Raw genomic sequence first — 19,421 nt, forward strand, 5'->3', positions numbered from 1 at the left:
AATAGAACCATGAGTTAAATGCTAAGAGGTTGACTTATGATTATCTTTGAAGAGGAAGGAATCTTAATAATTTATGGTTGTTGGGGCTGGTGAGATGGCTCAGTGGTCTAAAGCACCTACTTAGAACAAGCTTAGCAAAGCACAGGGACTGCGGTTCAATCCCCCAGCACCACATGCCAGCTAGCCCCGCCCCCTGGTGGGCTGAGCTTGCCACACACATACACACACAAATAAATAAATAAAATTTAAAAAAATAATAATAATTTATGGTTGCATTTTATGTATATACCAGCATTTACATATACCAGCACATCTAATATATATATATATATATATACACACACACACAGATTTAGGACTTTTGGCATTTTCAGGGTTGGATACACATGAATCTAGTGGTTAAGATCAGAAACATTGTCGTGGCCTGGGGTTTTTGCAAGGGGAACAGTGTAATACAGGATACATTTTATAAGATTATAATCACCCAAAGATTCATATACGAAGAGGGCAGGAAATCTGTCTACACACAAAAGACCAAAGAATCCAGCTGAGGGCCTGGATTCTAATACCCTGCATGAGTCCAGCTGAAAACCTAGAGCTCATAACAGTGCCTTTCAGAAGTCCAGTTGTAGGCCTCGAGCCTATGACTATATCTTACGCAGGCCCGCTTCACAGATCTGCGCTGGGAAGGCCCCACGGTCAGGGGTGGAAGCTGGGAAGTCTCTGCCAGCGGGATAAAGGCTCTGTGCCAGCAGGCTGGGGGATCTGCACTGAGCCAGGAAGCGATGCTCAAGGTAAGCACCGGAGCTCCCCCAAAGGTACCACAGCCATCCTCAATGACAGTGAGGTCCCAGGCTCCTCTGGTGGTAACAGTGGAGTTCCCATCAAGAAAGCCAGTGAGACAAGCTTCTCCAGGAGGCTGAGCAGTGCACTGTTTTCCCCTCCAGAACCAAGAAGCGATGCTCAAGATGAGGACCAGAGCTCCCCCAAAGTGACCGGTAGCCATTCTCAGCAACAACAAGGTCCCGAGCTGCACCTCTGACAAGAGCAGCCCAGTTCTTCAGGAAAGCCAGCATGACAAGGTCAGCCAGCAGAACAGCCAGGAGGCCCAGCAGCTTCCAACGGCTCCCACAGCTTCTCCAAACAGCTTCCCTCACAGCCTCTCAAGAGCTGCTCCAGTTCTGCCTCTTACGCTGCTGTCAACAATCCTCAGGTGGGCCTGCCACACCCAGCACAGGCTACTTCAGCTCACCTGGGTGTAACGAGTTGCCCTCCAATTGACAGTCTACTACACACATCAGTGCTCTTTAATGTAAAAATATGCCAAAGTAAGCCATACTTTCTAGTTAGTTTCACATCCAGGAACACACAATTGCTTGCCTGTTCACGTGAGAAATAAGATTAACAGTAAGAAGCATAACTGCATGTTCTGTAGTTTTACATGGTTTCAACATGACAGTTTGGAAGATTTGTCATTTGTGTGTTCTTCAAAGATAAGAATAATGTTGTGTGGGGCTGGTGAGATGGCTCAGTGGTCTAAAGCACTACTTAGAACAAGCTTAGCAAAGCACAGGGACCACGGTTCAATCCCCCAGCACCACATGCCAGCCAGCCCCCTGGTGGGCTGAGCTGGCCACACACACACACACATAAATAAATAAAAAATTAAAAAAAAAAAAAAAAGAATAATGTTGTGTAGGGGCCGGGGAGATGGCTCAGTAGAATAAGTGCTGGCCTGGCAAGCGCAAGGACCTGAGTTCAATGGAAAAAAGCAAATGGCCCCTCACAAGTCTCTGGTCTGTCTCAAGGCAGCAGTCTGCTCTGTCCGTGGGCAGCTCTGCCTGTCTTAGTTGCTTCTCTGTTTCTGCCCCTTAATGGCCTTGTGAAGTTGGGCAGACATTGAGTAAGATGGGTCTCAGCCTCTGTGCTCGTTGTATACCACGGCTTCAGCTGTGTTTACCATCCAGGACACTTTCCTCCAAATGTACTCTCCTTTTTTTACTATATACATACTGATGAATGAACGCGTAGTACGTAATGAATACATTCATTGTGTTATGTTGGCACAAATAACATGTCATGTCTTAGTCCTTTTTTATTTCCTTTAATCCTCCCCTCCCACCCCTCTTTTTTTAATCCCTTTCCATCTGTAGAAAGTCCGTGCTCTGATTTTCTTCCTCTAAAAGGATATGACACAGGCTGAACATTTATAGGTAGCAGAATGCTCATTCTTTTTTCTAGTCAATTCCCTTCTATTTAAAGCTCCAGTGTATTAGTCAGTTCTTACAAGAGCGTGCAGGCCTAGGGCGAGGCTCCTCAAAAGACTGCATGTGCTGTGAGTCAGATTGAAAGCAGGACGCAGAACTTTACAAGATTAGCTGGTAACATCCGCCCAGAGAGTCAAACGGAGAAGAGTGCAAGAGGCCTCTCCATTGAGACACAGAGATTGGAATAATCCAGGCCAAGGCCTGGAGCCCTGGAGCCCTGGAGCCCTGGGCAGTGTCCTGAGCCTGTCTGTATCAGGAGGCCTGGAAATGCAAGCGTGCACCGGCAAACCCAAGGCTCAGTGCCGGAGGCGAGGAAGTCTGCCTAGGCAGGCTGCAAGTTGAATCTGTGCTGAAAGCCAGGAGACAGCTCTCACAGTGGAGACCAGAGCTCCTCCCAGGAAAACAGCAGCTGACCTTGGATAAGGTGACCGGCTAGAGTCCACAGAGAGCAGCCATGCTGCTTCGAGGGGAATCAGCTGAAATCTTACCCTCCCTCTCTCCCTTCTTACTGTCCTGACAATAAAGTGTGTCTTCCACTCAGAACCCTGCTCACTCGATTCAGCTGGGTGTTCCCCATTCACATTGACAATTACCTTGTCAGTATTGTACTAACTTTTCTGACTTCTTTTTTCCTGGTGCTAGGAGTTCGTTCAAACCCAGGGTCACCTGTAGGCTAATAAGCACGTGCCATACCACTGGGCTCCAGCTCCAGCCCTGATTTATTGTTTTTGTTTAGTTATGTTATTTTTAGGTACAGCTTACTGTTTTTAGGTACATGTCTTTTCTTATCTTGTAAGTGTGTTATGTTTCAGGAAAAGGCTATATATATATATATATATATATATATATATATTTAGTACAGGGTCTCATACGTAGATTGGACTCGTAGTGATTCGATTCTCCTGTTTTCAACCTCCCAAGCGCTGGGATTATAGGTGGGCGCCACCATGCCCAGTTCAATCCCTGGCTCAGTGTGCCCTGGGGGCGGGGCTGGCACAGCACAAAAGGTATTTTTATGCATTTATTTTTACATTACCGGGGATTGAATTCAGGACCCTCTGCTTGCCAGGCAAGCGCTCATACAAAAGGTATTTTAAAAGCAATCCTAACCAGGGCTGGTTGTGCATGCCTGTAATGGCATTATCCTTGGAGGCTGGGGCAGGAGAGTTGCAAGTTTAAGTCAAGCCTGGACAGCTTACCAATTTAGCAAGACTCTCATCTCAAAATATTAAAAAAAAAAAAAAATCACAAGGGCGGAGGGCGTAGCTCAGTGGGAAGGCCCTGGGTTCAGTCAAGCTCAGTACCACCAGAAACAAACGAACTACCAGTTGATCTGCACCTTGGGCAAATGTAGGGTAGGGTGGCTAGGACGGAAACCCAAGACCTGTGGACCGAGGTGGTGGCTGCCCTCCAGCACATTCCTCCTACTAAACCTAGGACGGTTAACACTGCACCAAATATCTAACAGGAAGTTCAGTGACATAGGAAGGGATGCTTTGGAGAGTGTTTTCTCTAATTCACTAGAGAAGCCATGTGGGCTGACAGCTCTTGGGTCATGCATCGCCCAGGATAGGAAACAAGGTAGCCTCAATCTTTTTTTTTTTGCAGAACCAGGAATTGAACTCAGGACCTTGTGCTTGCCAGAGAAGCACTTATTCCACTGAGCCATCTCCCTGGCCCGGTAGCCTCGATCTTTATAGCATCCTTTCCTTAAAAATGAAAACTGTGTTGAGCAGAAGGGACATGGTACTAAAAGGCAGAGGAATTGAACTGCACCCGCAGGGTCTTAAGGACTGGCTTTGGCTTTTCAGCTTTGAGCTCAGAGTTCTTGCAGAGCTCAGGGGACAAGCTCACAGTGCCCTTTTCCCTCTTCTCAATTTCTTCAATCATCAGGGCTCAAAAAATGGCAAGTATGGGGCTGGCCAAATAGCTCAGCAGATTAAAGCGCCTGCAAGCAGGCACAGGGGCCAGGGGATTGATCCCCAGGCCTGCTGTGCCAGCCCTGGCCTCACCCCCAGGGCATGCTGAGATGGCAATTGAGACTGGGCCTGGTGGTGCAGGCCTATAATCCCAGCTCTTGAGAGGCAGTAAACAGGCGGATCAGGGCTGGTGAGATGGCTCAGTGGTCTAAAGCACCTCCTTAGAACAAGCTTAGCAAAGCACAGGGACTGCGGTTCAATCCCCCAGCACCATATGCCAGCCAGCCCCGCCCCCTGGTGGGCGGAACTGGCCACACACACACACACACACACATAAATAAAAAAAAAAAAAGTATAAACAGGCGGATCACTATGAGTCCCATCTGCGCAGTGAGACCCTGAGCACCCTGTAGAGCCTTCTCTAAAACATAAGAAAAAAAAAAAAGCAAATATGAAAGAAATAATTGAGAGTACTACTGTGTAAATTTCTGCAGCTATATGTGTCACGTGTAATGCATATCTAGATGGTGTATTTGTGCACATTTGTATTTAGGCTATACTTTCAAAAGTATTTTTAAACAAAAGACATTGGCTGGTGCAATAGCCCTCAGGTATGGAAGTTTGTGTGTTATAGAACACATGAAAATAGTTGAGTAGGTGTGGTGGGCATGCTTTGGAGGGTCTGAGCTAAAATGCAGATTACGTGTATGAGGGGAAGTCACTTTGGGGCAAGAACCCTTTGAGAAGTAGGCAGCTGGTAAGTCGGGGTGAGCAGGTCGGCTGAAAGGAACAAAATCAAGCCCTCAGTGGGTCACACATAATAGACGTTTAATTCTTGCCAGGTATGTTCCGCCCAAATACTCCAGTAGTGAGCACCTCACTGAAAAAACTGGGTGATTATCTTAGGTCTGAGCTTTGGCCCTTGATCATCTGAATCCAGTAAGCCAAAGAGAAAGAAGGTGCTCCTGCTTCTTGAAGCTTCTGCCTGAAGGTGGCGCACTTTGGTTCTGCTCACGCATAGAGGATGAGATGAGCCCCAAGGTCACCAAGCGCAAGCGGGGCAGAGAAAGTGTTAACCCCTCCGACGTCTCAGCTACAACACAGTTGCTTCCCACAGGGGTACTGCCGGCCCGGCAGGATGCTTTCTGGCAGGAAGGTGCATGCGTATTAAGGTGCTGGGCCAAGGAAATTCATAGTGATCCAAACACAAGCTCCAGAAAAGATTGATCCACACACCAGCCAGATTTACTGAAAAGAAATGGCAATACTGAGTGTTGGCCAAGAAGTATAACAACGGAGAGTGTCAGAGATGTAAATGACACAACCACTTCGGAAGTGTCTCGGGTTTCTTATGAAATAAATATACACCTGTGTTATACCTCATCGATTCCATTTCCAGCCATTTGCCTTGAAAAAATAAAAATATATGTGTAGAGAAAAGGATCACACAAGAAGGTTGAGAGCAACTATTCATAATAAAGCCAGGAGGGAAACAACCCACGTGTTCATCATGAGAAGCTTAAGTTTAAGAAGTAGAATCTAAAGAAAGCAAAATGAGTTATGAATCTGAACTGGATTTTACTTGTGCTCTAGAATTGAGCAACACTTCATTACAGTTCTAACAAGCTCGAGAGGAGAATTGGCTTTATAGACAGAGAAAGGCAGAAAAAGAAACAAAAAGCAGAGTGCCTTTTTCCAAGTTTTTAATCCTTGAAAGGATAGAAGCTGATAACTTCATTACCGTGCCAACTGAACCTATCCTGTGGGAGGATTTGGTTTTTATCACTCTCCTGGTGTCTCAAGGTGTCAGATGAATCATTTTGGCTTGGTGATGTGGAACTTAGTAACTCCATTTTCATTTGGTCTATTGAGACTGGTGCAGGAGCTCAGTCCAAACCCAAAGCCTCCAATAGATACTACCTACCTGTAGGTAGACCGTTGGAGTCATGCAGGAGAAGGTTCTTCAGTGCAGGGGGAGGGCTATCAAGGTGTGCAGTAATATGGATGAATCTCCATCCTGAAAAAAAGCTTTATACAAAAGTATCACATGATTGTGAGTATATTAAATTTTTGTTAAAAAGCAAATAATTCATGGTGGAAAATAATGAGCCCGTGGATAACTCAGGAGGAGAGACTGACTAGGAAAAGGGGCAGGAGGGAACTTTCTGGGCTGACAGGCATGTAAGGGTCTTCGTGAGAGCTCTGAGGTACGCAGATTATGTGTTGGCCCAAATATAGCAGGTATTCACTTAGGGATTGCACGTTCTATTGGATGTAACTTTTATCTCAAAAGATGAAATTTATAAACAAATAGGACTTTAATGATATGCTTGCTGAACTGTTTAGAAGGAAGTCAGATATTTGCATTTTATTTTAAACATGTAAAGAAGTAATTTGGGGCTGTGGATGGTGATTTAAGTAGAATGCTTTCCTCTGATCCCTACTGCACAAAAAAGTAAAAATAACTAAAATGGGCAGATAGAAGGATGCCTAGGTGGACAGATACATAATGAAGTAACTGTAATAAATGGCAGGAAACTTAACTGAGATAGAGAAATAGGGACTGATTTACTGTCCCACAGTATACAACCAGAAAACCAGGCAAATACATTATGAGACAGCGAAATTTTTAAATTTTAAAAAACACTTTGGTTAAATTTATTGGTACAGCTGAGGAGATGGCTCAGTGGAATAAGCGCTTCCCTGGCAAGTGCAAGGGTCTGAGTTCAATCCCTGGTTCCGAAAAAAAAAAAAAAAAAATATATATATATATATATATATATATATATATGTACAATTTAGATACATAAAGCGACCACATTCGTCATAGGGAATTTGTACCTCTTTATGATATACCTTGATTTTTCCCCCTCCCATTCCCCTCCACACCCTCTTTGTCTCCTTATATACAAAGCTTTGTTTCCAGTTTGTCCTTCTTGTCTCCAGTTTTCTTTTCCCTTCTTTCCTCTCCCCTCCCTGCTCCCTAGCATATCTTGCCCTTTGAACAGTTTCTTCCCATTTCACTGTATCTCTGGGGCAACTTGGTTGTTAGAAACAAAGGTTTGGGTGAGAAGTCCCCTGGTGCCTGAAGCAATCCCTGAAAGGCAGAGGCAGAACAATTCCCAAGACACACACAGATATGAGAGAATTTCAGGTTCCCATAAGCCAGTGCAAAGCAACTTCACTATACAAAGGGCGCCAAGAAAAGCATCCTTAGAAGAGTGAAGACGTGGTAGTGAGGCCAAGTTCTCCCTGATGAAATGAGCCTCTGGACCTATTCTTGCCCTTTCTGTATCTGTAAATCAAGCTGATAGATAGATGAAATGAGATTCTAATCAAAGGCTTAGCCATTTTTTGCTAGAATTTGTTGAGCTGTTTTAAAATTTATAGAAAAATGCTTGAGTAGCTAAAAAAGCTCTGATAAAGAACAAGTGGGAGGGTTCGTACCAGTTGGTTGTAAGAGTCACTTAGAAAGCTCTAGTAATTAAGACAATGTGGGTGGGCGTGCTGGTGCACATCTGTCATCGGGCTGAGGCAGGAGGATCATTGAGTTCAATGCCAACCTGGCCAACATAGTGGCTTCAAGGCCAGCCAGAACCACATAGTGAAACCCTGTCCCTGCCTCCAAAAGTAAAGACAAAAAGACAAGTGATATGGTGTCAGGCTCTCTAGGGCAATGGAATAGAACGAGTCCAGAAATAGACCCAGCTATGGTCACTTGGATTGATCGATTGACTGACTGATTTTTAATGTATTTGGTTCAGGGTCTCCCTGTGCAGCTTGGACTCCTAGTGATCCTCCTGTTTTCAGCCTCCCCAGTGCTGGGATTGCAGGCGTGCATCCCCACACCTGGTCTCCGTGGCTGGCTGAGCGTGCCTGCTGGAGGGGCCGGCGTGGCATGTGATGCCAGGGGGTCAAACCCTCCTTAGGCCACTGAGCTATCTTGCCAGCTGGTCACTTGGATTTAAACAAAGTTGATGGGAGAACTCAAGAGAAGAAAAGAAAGCCTGTTTAACACATGCTTAAACATCTGCAACCATACCAACCACAAAAATAAAATCTCTCTACCCCCCCTTATCTCATACTACACAAGAATGGCCTAGAAATGAATCACAGATGTAATGGAGGTAAAACTAAAATTTCTGGATGAAAATATTGTTGGACCTTGGGTAATGCAACATATAGTAAAAATCATCATAAACAAAATATTGATTATTTGACTTAAAATTATAAACTTTCACTGAAAGTTTTAGGCAAAGCATATTTGATTTGAAAAAAAAAACTCATAATGCTTACAGCAATGCAGAAAGTACAAGTGAAGTAAAATATTGAAGTAAATGAAATTTCAGTAAGGAAGATCTATAAGTGCAAAAAACTACTAATTCTGTTATTAGTTTTATCAGTGCTTGCTAGATACACATTTGATGCAAAGATACATAACCAAGGATTCGCTGGATTGGCTTACAGTGGCTACCCCCAGAGGCAGGTGAGGTAGAGTCCACATGGGCTGTCTGGGCCCCGGAGAGCTGAAGAATCCAGTCAAAAGCTGAAGGCCAGCAGCTTGCTGTGGTGTCCCGTGCAGTTCCTATCAGCAGGCCTCAGCGAAGGCTGAGGAGGCTCCACTGGAAGCCAGGAGCTGATAGCCAAGGTGAAGGCGGAAGCTGCTCTGCCAAAGGGAACCTTCCTCCCTTGTTCTATTTTGTTCCATTCAGGCTAGCCTATTGGTTGGTGCCATTCACCCCCAGGGTGGGCCTTCTGTCTTCCGTAAATCCCGTTGTCGGCCACACCCTGGGGAATGTGCTAATCTCGTTGAGAGTTCCTTACTTAAACTGTCACAATCTGTTAACTGTCGCATTAGTAATTAAGCAAATGCTGGACTAAAACAAAGTTATTAAAAGTTGGCATTACCAGTTGTCAGTAGGATTGCTGAGTAAATGGAGCACTCCTACCTTGCTGGTGGGGAGGCGAAAGTTCTAGCTACTTTAAGAAATAATGTGGCATGGGGCTGGAGAGATGGCTCAGTGGTCTAAAGCACCTACTTGAAACAAGCTTGGCAAAGCACAGGGACCCGCGGTTCGATCCCCCAGCACCACATGCCAGCCAGCCCCGCCCCCTGGTGGGCTGAGCTGGCCACACACACACACACACACACACACACACACACACACACACTAAATATAAATAAATGTAATAAATAAAAATAAATAAATATTTTTTAAAAAAAGAAATAATGTGGCAGTTTCTTAGAAACTTCATGCCAACCTTTTTGTTATTGGATTCTGGGGTTCTGTAGACTCTTTGCAGGTCCTTGGTGTGCTGAAAAAAGAATTGGACAAGACACACAAAAAATAATGAAGTTTTTACATTTATAAAATGAAGGAAAACAGGTATGCTCTGCAGAATAAGAGGAGGTCACTGTGAGAGTTCGCGGAGGTCTTTTGTATCCTTCATTCTTTGAGCTGAGGTCAGATCTAAGCTGTCCAACCAAAAACCTGCTTGTGTTTATATCAGAACAATTGAAGATGGCACTTTTCTGACTGATTCCAGGGGAAGGGGTTGGAAACTATTCCATGCATAGGACTCGGGTCTCTGTGATCAACACATACTGCCTGTCTGCTCAGCCAGTTGGCCATGCCCTAATTTCCTATCGCATTATAATTCAGCAATTCTGCTCCTCAATATTTGCCTAAGAGAAATGAAAACATTTGCACAAAAGTTGTGTGCGTGAATATTGGCAAAAGTTTGTTAGCTGCATACTTTTGTATGTGATTTTTTTTTTTTTTTTTTCTTGGTGGAACCGGGGATTGAACTCAGTCCCTTGCACTTGCCAGGCAAGTGCTTATTCCACTGAGCCAGCTCCCTGCCTCCTAGCTGCATACTTTTGTACATGAATATTTATAAAACACAAGGGGCTGGGAATATAGCTGAGTGGCACAGTGCCTGTCTGGCAAGTGCAAGGTCCCAAGTTAAATTCCTGGTACCAAAATAAATACATAAAAAATTTAAAAAATATATATAGAGAGATGTTCGTAAGATCTTCATAAAATCTCCAATTTATTTTTTAATTTTATTTTTCATTTTTATGTATTTGGTACAGGGTGTCACTGCATAGCTTGAACTTGTAGTGATCCTCTTGTTTTCATCCTCCCCAGAGCTGGGGTTACAGGTGTGCCCCACCTGTGGTCGCTGCCCTGCGTGCCCCGAGGTTGGGGCTGATGCAGCATGCGGGACTGGGGATTGAACCCTGATCCCTGGGCTTGCCTAAGCAGGTGCTTCGTCCGCTGAGCTATCTCGCTGGCCCAAAATCTCCAATTTAGAAACACCCTACAATGTATCAGTTGGTGAATGAATAAACCATATCCATGTACTTATTTATTTATTTTTTTTAAATTCTTTTTTTTTTGTCTTTTTAAAAAATTAATATTTATTTTAGTGTGTGTGTGTGTGTGTGTGTGTGTGTGTGTGGCCAGCTCAGCCCACCAGGGGGCGGGGCTGGCTGGCATGTGGTGCTGGGGGATTGAACCGCGGTCCCTATGTTTTGCTTGGCTTAGCTTGTTCTAAGTAGGTGCTTTAGACCACTGAGCCATCTCACCAGCCCCCATGTACTTATTTAGCAATAAGAATGAACAAACTACTAATTTGTTCAGCAACGTGAGTGAATCTCAAAAACAGACACAAAGGACTAAGGGCTACTTAAATCCATGCATCTGAAAAGCTAAAAAGAGAATTGTGATTGGAAACAGAGCAGATGCTGCCAAGGGCTTTGCCAGAGGGAGGATTTTGAGCCATCTTTGAAAGGTGAAGGAACTGTTGTATATTGTGGTGGTGGTTGTTATGTAACCGCACCCCTGTGTCAGAGCCCACCAGCCACGTGTGGTGGCCCATGTCTGTAATCCCAGCCGTCTGGATGGCTGAGGCAGGACAATAGCAAGTTTAATGCCAATCTGGGCAGTTTAGTGACTGGTGAGACCTTCAGTCAAAATGAAAAAGGGCTGGGGATTAGTTCAGTGGGAAGGACCAGGGTTCGATCCTTAGTGTACTGCCAGGAAGAAAAAAAAATCATACATTTCAAAGTGGTGAGGATGTATTTTGTACCTCATGAAGGTTTATAGTACTTTTTAAAAAATGTAGAAAAAATGTAGATATTGGGTTTGTAATATTCATTATAAATTCTTTCAAATCTACCAAATAAAGTTTAATAATTTTATTTTAAAATATACCAAGAAATAGGAACTTGAGATGAAAGTTGGAATAGTGCTCCGTATTTTATGACTTGAGATACTATTCAGGTGAACATTTCCATGTGACCTGCTTAAGGTAAGTAGAAACAGAGATTTACTATTTATATGTTTATTTGGTAGCTATGTAGATATATTCAAATGTTTATTAACCTGAATAATGATTCTCTTGATCAATTGTGGGGACCATGGTGGGGTTGGAGTAGGGAACAAAGTTAGTGTAAAGTGCTTTGACAAGTAACCCAGTTAAATAGGTTAAATTCTATGATCATGAAATTAATTGAGGCTACTTTATTTTATAATCTGTTATGGTGTGTGTGGACGACCACCTGAGCAGCCCTCCGTGAAAGAAGAGCGGCTGTCTCCATTTTGACTGAGCCTGACCCTATTTCCTCGTATCGTTATGCACAGAGCTGGCCAGGACTTCTGTTTATCCTTCAGTTGGCCTTAAGCAATGTAATTGGTCTAGCTGAGGTGCTGGTGATAGTCTCTGAAGGTGGCGTGCGTGTTTCCCTGGTAACCTACACCTGCTGCTCTTTAGTGTGAGCCGGGTGGACACAGGACGGAGAGCTAATGCTCCACGCCACCAGCTGGGATCAAGCCTGGAGACAGAGGCTATGACCTCCTGGGGCTTGAAAGACTACATCAGAGCTGAAGCAGCAGACTTACCAAAAGATTAGATACTATATAATGCAGATTACTCTCTCTGCATATCGCAGAGATACATGGAGGCCACCCACCTAGTTCAGCTCATAGCAGTCACCTACTTCCCACAATTCTCAGTCAATCCTCTTCAAGCCACTCCCCTATGGAATAAAAACCACGTGAGGCCCTAGGTCACTCTCTTGGTTCCGGAAAGCCATCTTCGTGGCTGGACTTAGAGCCCCTTGACTCTCCAATGATTGAAAATATAATTTAGTGTCTTTATTTTCGTCGTGGGTTGGATTGTAAGTGATAGATTGGAATCAACTTGATGGGATTCCAGTAATGTAACTTTGGGATTACAAATATTGGCTTCTTGGACCAAGACAACGACCTGGCAGCGTCTCCTACAGGTTTGTGTCTTGATATCCCCCAGGCCTCATGCGGTCATGGGAGGCAAGATTTTTGGAGGTCATTGTATCTAGAGTACATGATTGATTTGTAGCCCAGTGCTGGGTTTAAGAGTGTAGGGATTAAGGCCGTGAGTGCTACACCCACCCTAGGGCAAGTCACGTGCCTACAATCCAAGGGTCAGAATGCGGCTTGCCCTCTCTCTCCTCTCACTGCTTTTGCTGTCTCCCACTGTCATGAACGGCTGCCCTTTCCGTGCCCCACCCTGCCTGGAGCCAGCTGATTATGGGCTGGAACCTCTACAAACTGTGAGCTGAAGAAATCTCTTTAACTTTGGGTGTCAGGTATTTTGTCCCAGCAGCAAGACAAGTAACTAAGACATAGTCTTATGTGCTCTCCTCCACTATCAAGACGGCCTGCTGATGAAATCTAGCTGCAAAATAATGTAAAATAATTAAAGTTGTATTGAAAGCTTACCCTAGAAGTTGCCTGTAGCTGATTTTTTTCCTCTCAAAAGCCACTGTTTTGTAACCTTCTAAGAAAACATGTACATAGCATCCTTTCTCAGGCAGCATTGCCCAACTAAACACTTGCCTGTAGAACTAAGATGCCTTTTATTATTATTATTATTATTATTTTTTTTTTTTTTTTTTTTTTTTTTTTGGTGGAACCGGGGATTGATCTCAGGCCCTTGCGCTTGCCAGGCAAACACTTATTCTACTGAGCTATCTCCCCGGCCCACCTTTTATTATTACTATTATTAATAACATTCATTTAATCTTTTCAAACTTGGGAATGTAGGATAGATACTAAATAAAGATTGTTACTCAAAGACCAAAGTCATGTTCCATGGTGACAAAGAATAAAAATGTGTGGAGGAGTGTCTTAATTACTTTTCTTGTCACTGAAACAAAATACCCAACACAATAGGGCCGGCCAAGTAGCTCAGCAGATTAAAACGCCTGCTTAGCAGATGCAGGGGCCGGAAGTTCAAACTCCTTACCTGCCCTGCTGGCCCCACCCCTAGGATGGGATTGAGACTGGGCGTGGTGGCGCATTCCTGTAATCCGAGCATTTGGGAGGCTGTAAACAGAAGAATCACTACAAGTCCAATCTAGGCAGTGAGACCCTGTACACTCTGTCCTAAATACACACACACAAAAACTAAAAACCAAAAAACGAAATACTCAACACCCAAATTTTAAAGAGGAAAGCTTTATTTCAGCTCATAGTTTGTAGAGGGCTCAGTCCATAGTCAGCTGGCTCCAGTGCAGGGCAGCACATGGCAGAGGAGAAGTGGCCTGTGGTGTGGCAGCCAGCGGCAGCCAGTCCTGAAGTAGCAAGCAGCAAGTGGTGGCAGCAGCCCTCTTCTTGCCCTTTCATTTTATCCAGGCTTCTGGTAGCTCTCACATCCACGTGGGACACCTTTAATCTTAACATCATGCCAATAAACTCAGCATCACATCTTATATTTTTAAGACATGGTCTTGCTTTGTAATTCAGTCTGGTCTTAAACTCATAGTCCAGACTAGCCTTAAACTTGCAGCAGTCCTCCTGCCTCAACTTCCAGAATGCTGGGATTACAGGCCATGTACAACCTCACCTGGCTAAGTGATTTTTTTTTCTTGAAGAGGATTTTGAGGGCCTCTAATAGCTCATGGATACAATGGTCAACCTCTTCATCTTTGGATGGTAACAGTATCCAGGGTTTCAGTCAAAAATGTGTATCTAAGACTTAATTCCTTCTACTTTGGGATGGATAGAATCACTGTGTGTGGTCCCTGTAAGATTCCTTATCAGGTAATACCCTTTTCCTCCATTTCCTGAAGGATAGGAAGGCCAGTGCAGCTGCAAAAGCAGGTCAGATGGTAGCCTTTAAGAATCTGTGGATCAAAAGAATCCAAATTTTTTGAGAACGTGTAACAAGGACATAATGGGAGTTGAGATCAATCCTCCTACTGAAAACATCAAAGGAAGCAAAGGTGTCCCTTGCTTTCCCTATTGAAGCATTCAGTGGCCAAGACATCCCTTGACTGCCTGTGAGGTCCTAGTTGCTGCAGACTGCAAGTGAGAATCAAGAGGGCGTGAGACTTCTACTTGCTCTGACTATCACGGCATTCACCCTCTCTGACGTCCCGGAACCCCTTTGGTTGTGACCAGAAGTTGGGCTTCCTTTACCCTCCAAATTGAAATACCTCTGTAAGTGAAACTGCACATTAACTGTCAGGCCTTCTAGAATGTGCAGAAAGGCAGTCAAGACTACAGAGCCCCAGCACACTAAGCGGAGCACAATGGTCATTTAAGTATTTTTTATAGGCTATCAACCCAAACCCAAAGTGGAGATCTCGGCTAGACCTGGGTGGTTGTCTGTCATCTGGCTATCACCAACTTGCGCTCTCTTATGTCATCCTCATCTAAGAAGATGGAAAGTCCTACTTGACTGCAGTGTCCTCTGTCCTTGCACACTCAGCACCATAAAGATGGCCAGAGAGGAAACTGGGACCTGGGAGGAGCTATTGATGAGTCAGTGTTGTAGCTCATTAGCCTGCCTTTGAGCAACAAAGAGGTTTAGAAGAAGCAGCCTAGGCCCAACAAGCCAATATGGAAAACAACCAAACATATAGAAAACAACCAAACATACATAAACCCCATCCTCTGCAAAGCTTTGGTCATACTTTGGCCTCCTAGTGTTGCTGCCCTCTCTCCCCTTTTCCATTCTGGGAGAACAAATCTTATAATTTCTTTTCATACTAAAACATATCTTCATATCTATAACTCTGTATTTCCTTTACTTACTGGTTTCCTTCTGTAACAAGCCTGGTAGCTGCTTAGATTTTATTTATTTATTTATTTTTTTTTTGGCGGAACCGGGGATTGAATTCAAACACTTGTGCTTGCCAGGGAAGCGCTTATTCCACTGAGCCATCTCCCCAGCCCCCTGCTGCTTAGATTTTAAAATACTCATGGCATATTTTTTCTTTAGCCTCAGAGTGCGTTTATAGATGCCTACATTTCAGTTAGGAAGGACTGGCTGATCAGTAGACCTACAGGAAGCTTGAGCAGCATCCTTATCTTAGCCCAAGCCTTGGGGCCTTCTTGCTGCATTCGGTGTAGGAAGGCAAAGGCCAGAACAATAAAGGAATGGGCTCATTTGCATAAAACCCCCACTCCCTGAATTACTAATGAACTCCCGCAGGAACTGTTACTTCATCCATAAGCACAAAGCAGCAGAAGAACAAGATGACTCTGTCACTGAATTTTATTTTTATTATTATTATTATTATTATTATTATTATTATTATTGTCATTGAATTTTAGGCACAAACACAAAACATGAACCTAGCAGATGTGTGGAAGTTTTCATGAGCCCAACAGAGCCTGCCTTGGACCTGGAATGAGCTCCATTCCAAGTCCAAGTTTTCCCTCCATGGGAATCTAAATTGGTGGATGCTTTAATGGCTTTTTAAAATTATTTTTTTAATCTTTCATTTATTTATCTGCTCCAAGATCTCACTATGCAGCTCACACTCCTTGAAATACTCCTGTCTCAGCCTCCCCTGCACTGAGATTACAGGTATGTGCCACCATGCCAGGTTTCTGTGGCCAGCACAGCATGCTGGACTGAGGTCCTTGCCCTTGCCTGGCACGCACGTGGGCCTCAGAGCTACCTCTCCAGCCCTCTCACAGCTTTTTACTATCTGACCCTGACCTTCAAAAGTGCAGCCAGACAATTAAGAGGTGACAAGATGTGAGGTCTTTCCTATTTCCTGGTTTTGTTTGCCAAGAAAGGGAATCCGGACAGAGAAAGCAGATTCATTCCTCCTAAGACCTACAGTGAGCTAGAGGAGTGGTATGTGCAAGGATCGAGGCTGTGGAGAGTCTACAGCCCCAAGGTGGGGATCACTCCCTTGCAGGGGAAAGATCTAATGGGAAAGGGAAATTGAGGTGGGACTGGACGAAGCGAATGTCAAGAGAGTAAGAGAGCATGTACTTACTCGGCTCCTTGTGGCATCCCAGAAGAGACCCCAAAATGTCACTGGAATCCTGGGGTCATAATCCACAGTGATGGAGGATGGGACCACGGGTGGAGGAGGTAGGAGCGAGCAAATTTGTGTAAAAGAGAGAAAGGCGAGGAAGTAGAGCCCCCTCTAGCTGAGAGAGGGTCCTGAGCAGGACACCCATAACAGCTCTTTGCCTAGAGGTTCAAGGGTTAGAAGGAGGCTCAGGCTGTTGTGTAGGAAATATAGTCTATACCCTATAGAGTCAACGTACTTTTCAGGGTCCAATCTATGTAGTGTTTACACAGTCTCCATGCAAGCCCATGCGTGCTTGGACCAATGGCCTGTCTGATCGCGCTCTGGGAAGGTCAGACAGCTGCGGACACCTGCCAGATGGTTTTGTTTTGTTTTGTTATTTATTTATTTATTTATTTATTTATTTTGTGGAACGGGGGATTGAACTCAGGCCCTTGCACTTGCCAGACAAGCACTTATTCTACTGAGCTATCTGCCCAGCCCTCCGGCTTTATTTTGGAGAAGACAATCGAGTTGGTTTTTGGAGGAGGGCATGGGCAAGAGGGGGTAGCCCAGGCAGCAGCTGTTCCCCCAAGGGCGGCTGAGGGCGAAGGCTGAGCCTCAGGTGGGTCTCCTGCTCCCACTGTTCCCTTCTCGCTGGGTACCCCAGGCTGCCCTCACCTCTCAGTGACCCTCCTGCCTCAGGCTCCTGGGATTGCAGGCGGGCAGCCCCACACCTGACTAGCTGGAAGATGATTTTATAAGCTCTCTGGAAGGTGACTCCACTGAGGACCGCTGTCCTTACTGCTTCCCAGAACCCTAAGGCCCGTCTTGCTAACTCCAGCCTCAGTACTACTGCCTTTGGGTGGAGTCCTTTGAGACCGCTGGTGTCAGGACACTTTTTGTAATCTCTTAACATATTTGGTTATTTCTCTTTATTCTGTAGTTTAGGATTGGACAAACTTTGTAAAGGAGCAGAAAGTAAACTTTTTATGCTTTGAGGGCCAACTGCTCTCTGTAACTCAACTCTGCTGCTGTGAAAAGCCATGAACAACCCAGAAATGAACAGAAATGGCTGCGTTCCACTAAAATTTTACATGGAGAAGCAGATCTGGGCTGGAACTGGCCTGGGCTGAAGTTGGCTGAGCCTGGGTATAGGGTTTAAACATCACCCAAAATAGATATGCAACTTGTTACAGCAGGTACTTAGTCCAATAGCATAGTATTTAATGTTACTTATAGGGAATGATAAAATGTTTAACCTCCCCTGTATCAGAAACTCAGGGCGTGAACATGCTGGGACTCTATATACTCACTGACAGACAAAAGAATTGTCTAATTTATAGAAAATATGAATATGAAGGTATTTATCCAACATGGCTTTTAGAAATGTTTCATGAGTTAGAATACTACTTTAGTTGATAATGTGTTCAGTAAGAATTGTAAAATTCAGACTATCTTTCTATCTACATTCCATATTTTCCATTGCTTTGTGGTACTAGGGATCAAGCCCAGAGCCTCACACATGCTAGGAAAGCACTTTACAATTGAGCTGCACCCCAGCCCCAGATTAGACTTTTTAACACTCAACATGTGACCTTAAATTACCATTACTCTTGTTAAAACATTTTCACAAATCAAATTCATCCATATTAAAGATGTTGCTCCGTAATTTTTTATAGCCTGAGATCGATTCCCGGTACACCCCCGCAAAAGAAACCCACCCCAGTGACTATCCGTATAATGTTAGCCCTGCCACCAGTTACTTTTGACAACTGAAGCAGCGAAGCATGAGAGACTTGGAGAAGCTGGCAGATTTCTCTAAGATCTCTTAGAGAGCGAACGTGGCGACAAGGCTTGCAGGTCGCTTCCTCTGACTTCAAAGTTCCCATTCAACTGCATCACGTCAGGAATGCACGGCTAGTGGAGGCGATAGGGATCTGCACCTCCGCAGCGTGTACTTTCCACTTGCGTTCCCCCCTCGCTTACTTTTCTTCTAAAGCATGGGGCTAGGCTTACTGATTTTGAAATAGCCATTCTTCTATTCATTTGATAATGGACCAGGCCCCTGGCTAGTCACGGACCTACAAGTGACAGTGTGTGTGTGCATCCTGCGCCCTGCTGGCAGCCCCCGAGAGCCAGGTTAATCACAGGTAAACGCAACACAGGGTCCTTTTTTATTTTAAATATTGACAAACCTGACATTTTACGTGCCACTTCGTAGGTTTGCTGCTGAGTGGAAGTCCCAGGATACCATGGCTTTGAACTTCATTATGTATTAATTTTCACTGATTATTGCTTTCTATGTTCATTTAATTTGAGGGTATCTCGGGTTTCTGTCCTGTCATTCACTTTATAGAAAATTCATTCTTTTATTTATTGTACCTGAATTGTATAATTCACATGCAGTCTGAATATACTGAGCTTTCTTTGTTCTAATTATCTAAGTTTTTGTCCCTTATTCATATTTACAAGTTTTTTCAGTGCCATGTTCCACGCTTTAGCAATCAGTTTTTCTTTTAAATTTCTTTGGAAAGCAGTAACAGTGAGACTGTGAGACTTTCACACTTGGAATTCTTAGCTTTGTGGCAATTTTCTTCAGATCAGTAATTTCCTGTCTTCCAGTGTTTGAGGACTTGTTGGTTAAATATATATTTTCTTCCTTTTGCTTAGACATTAACATGGAGTTTTGTTATTTTTTTTAATTTGGAGTGGCTATTTTTAGGAAGAAGCCTCTTACACTAAATGCAGTATGGACTTTTTCCATATCATTAAAAATTAAAAATCTTTGATAGTCTGATCAGTAGCTAATATTCTATCACATGCGTGTATAATAATCTATTAAGGGGGCTGGTGAGATGGCTCAGTGGTCTAAAGCACCTACTTAGAACAAGCTAAGCTAAGCAAAGCACAGAGACCACGGTTCAATCC

General features: G+C 44.1%; 1 protein-coding gene across 1 annotated transcript in view; it reads left to right on the plus strand.

Moving 5' to 3' along the window:
* The first annotated feature begins 18,568 nt into the window (after positions 1-18,568).
* The window catches only part of Slc3a1 (solute carrier family 3 member 1), a 56,390-nt gene continuing 55,537 nt past the window's right edge, over positions 18,569-19,421 (plus strand). The window contains exon 1 of the mRNA XM_023711212.1: positions 18,569-18,636. The gene's annotated coding sequence lies outside the window, so the exon portion shown is untranslated. The remainder of the gene's footprint in view (positions 18,637-19,421) is intronic.

This window comes from Octodon degus, unplaced genomic scaffold (assembly GCF_000260255.1).
Source record: "Octodon degus isolate 3935 unplaced genomic scaffold, OctDeg1.0 scaffold00020, whole genome shotgun sequence".
Classification (NCBI taxonomy): domain Eukaryota; kingdom Metazoa; phylum Chordata; class Mammalia; order Rodentia; family Octodontidae; genus Octodon; species Octodon degus.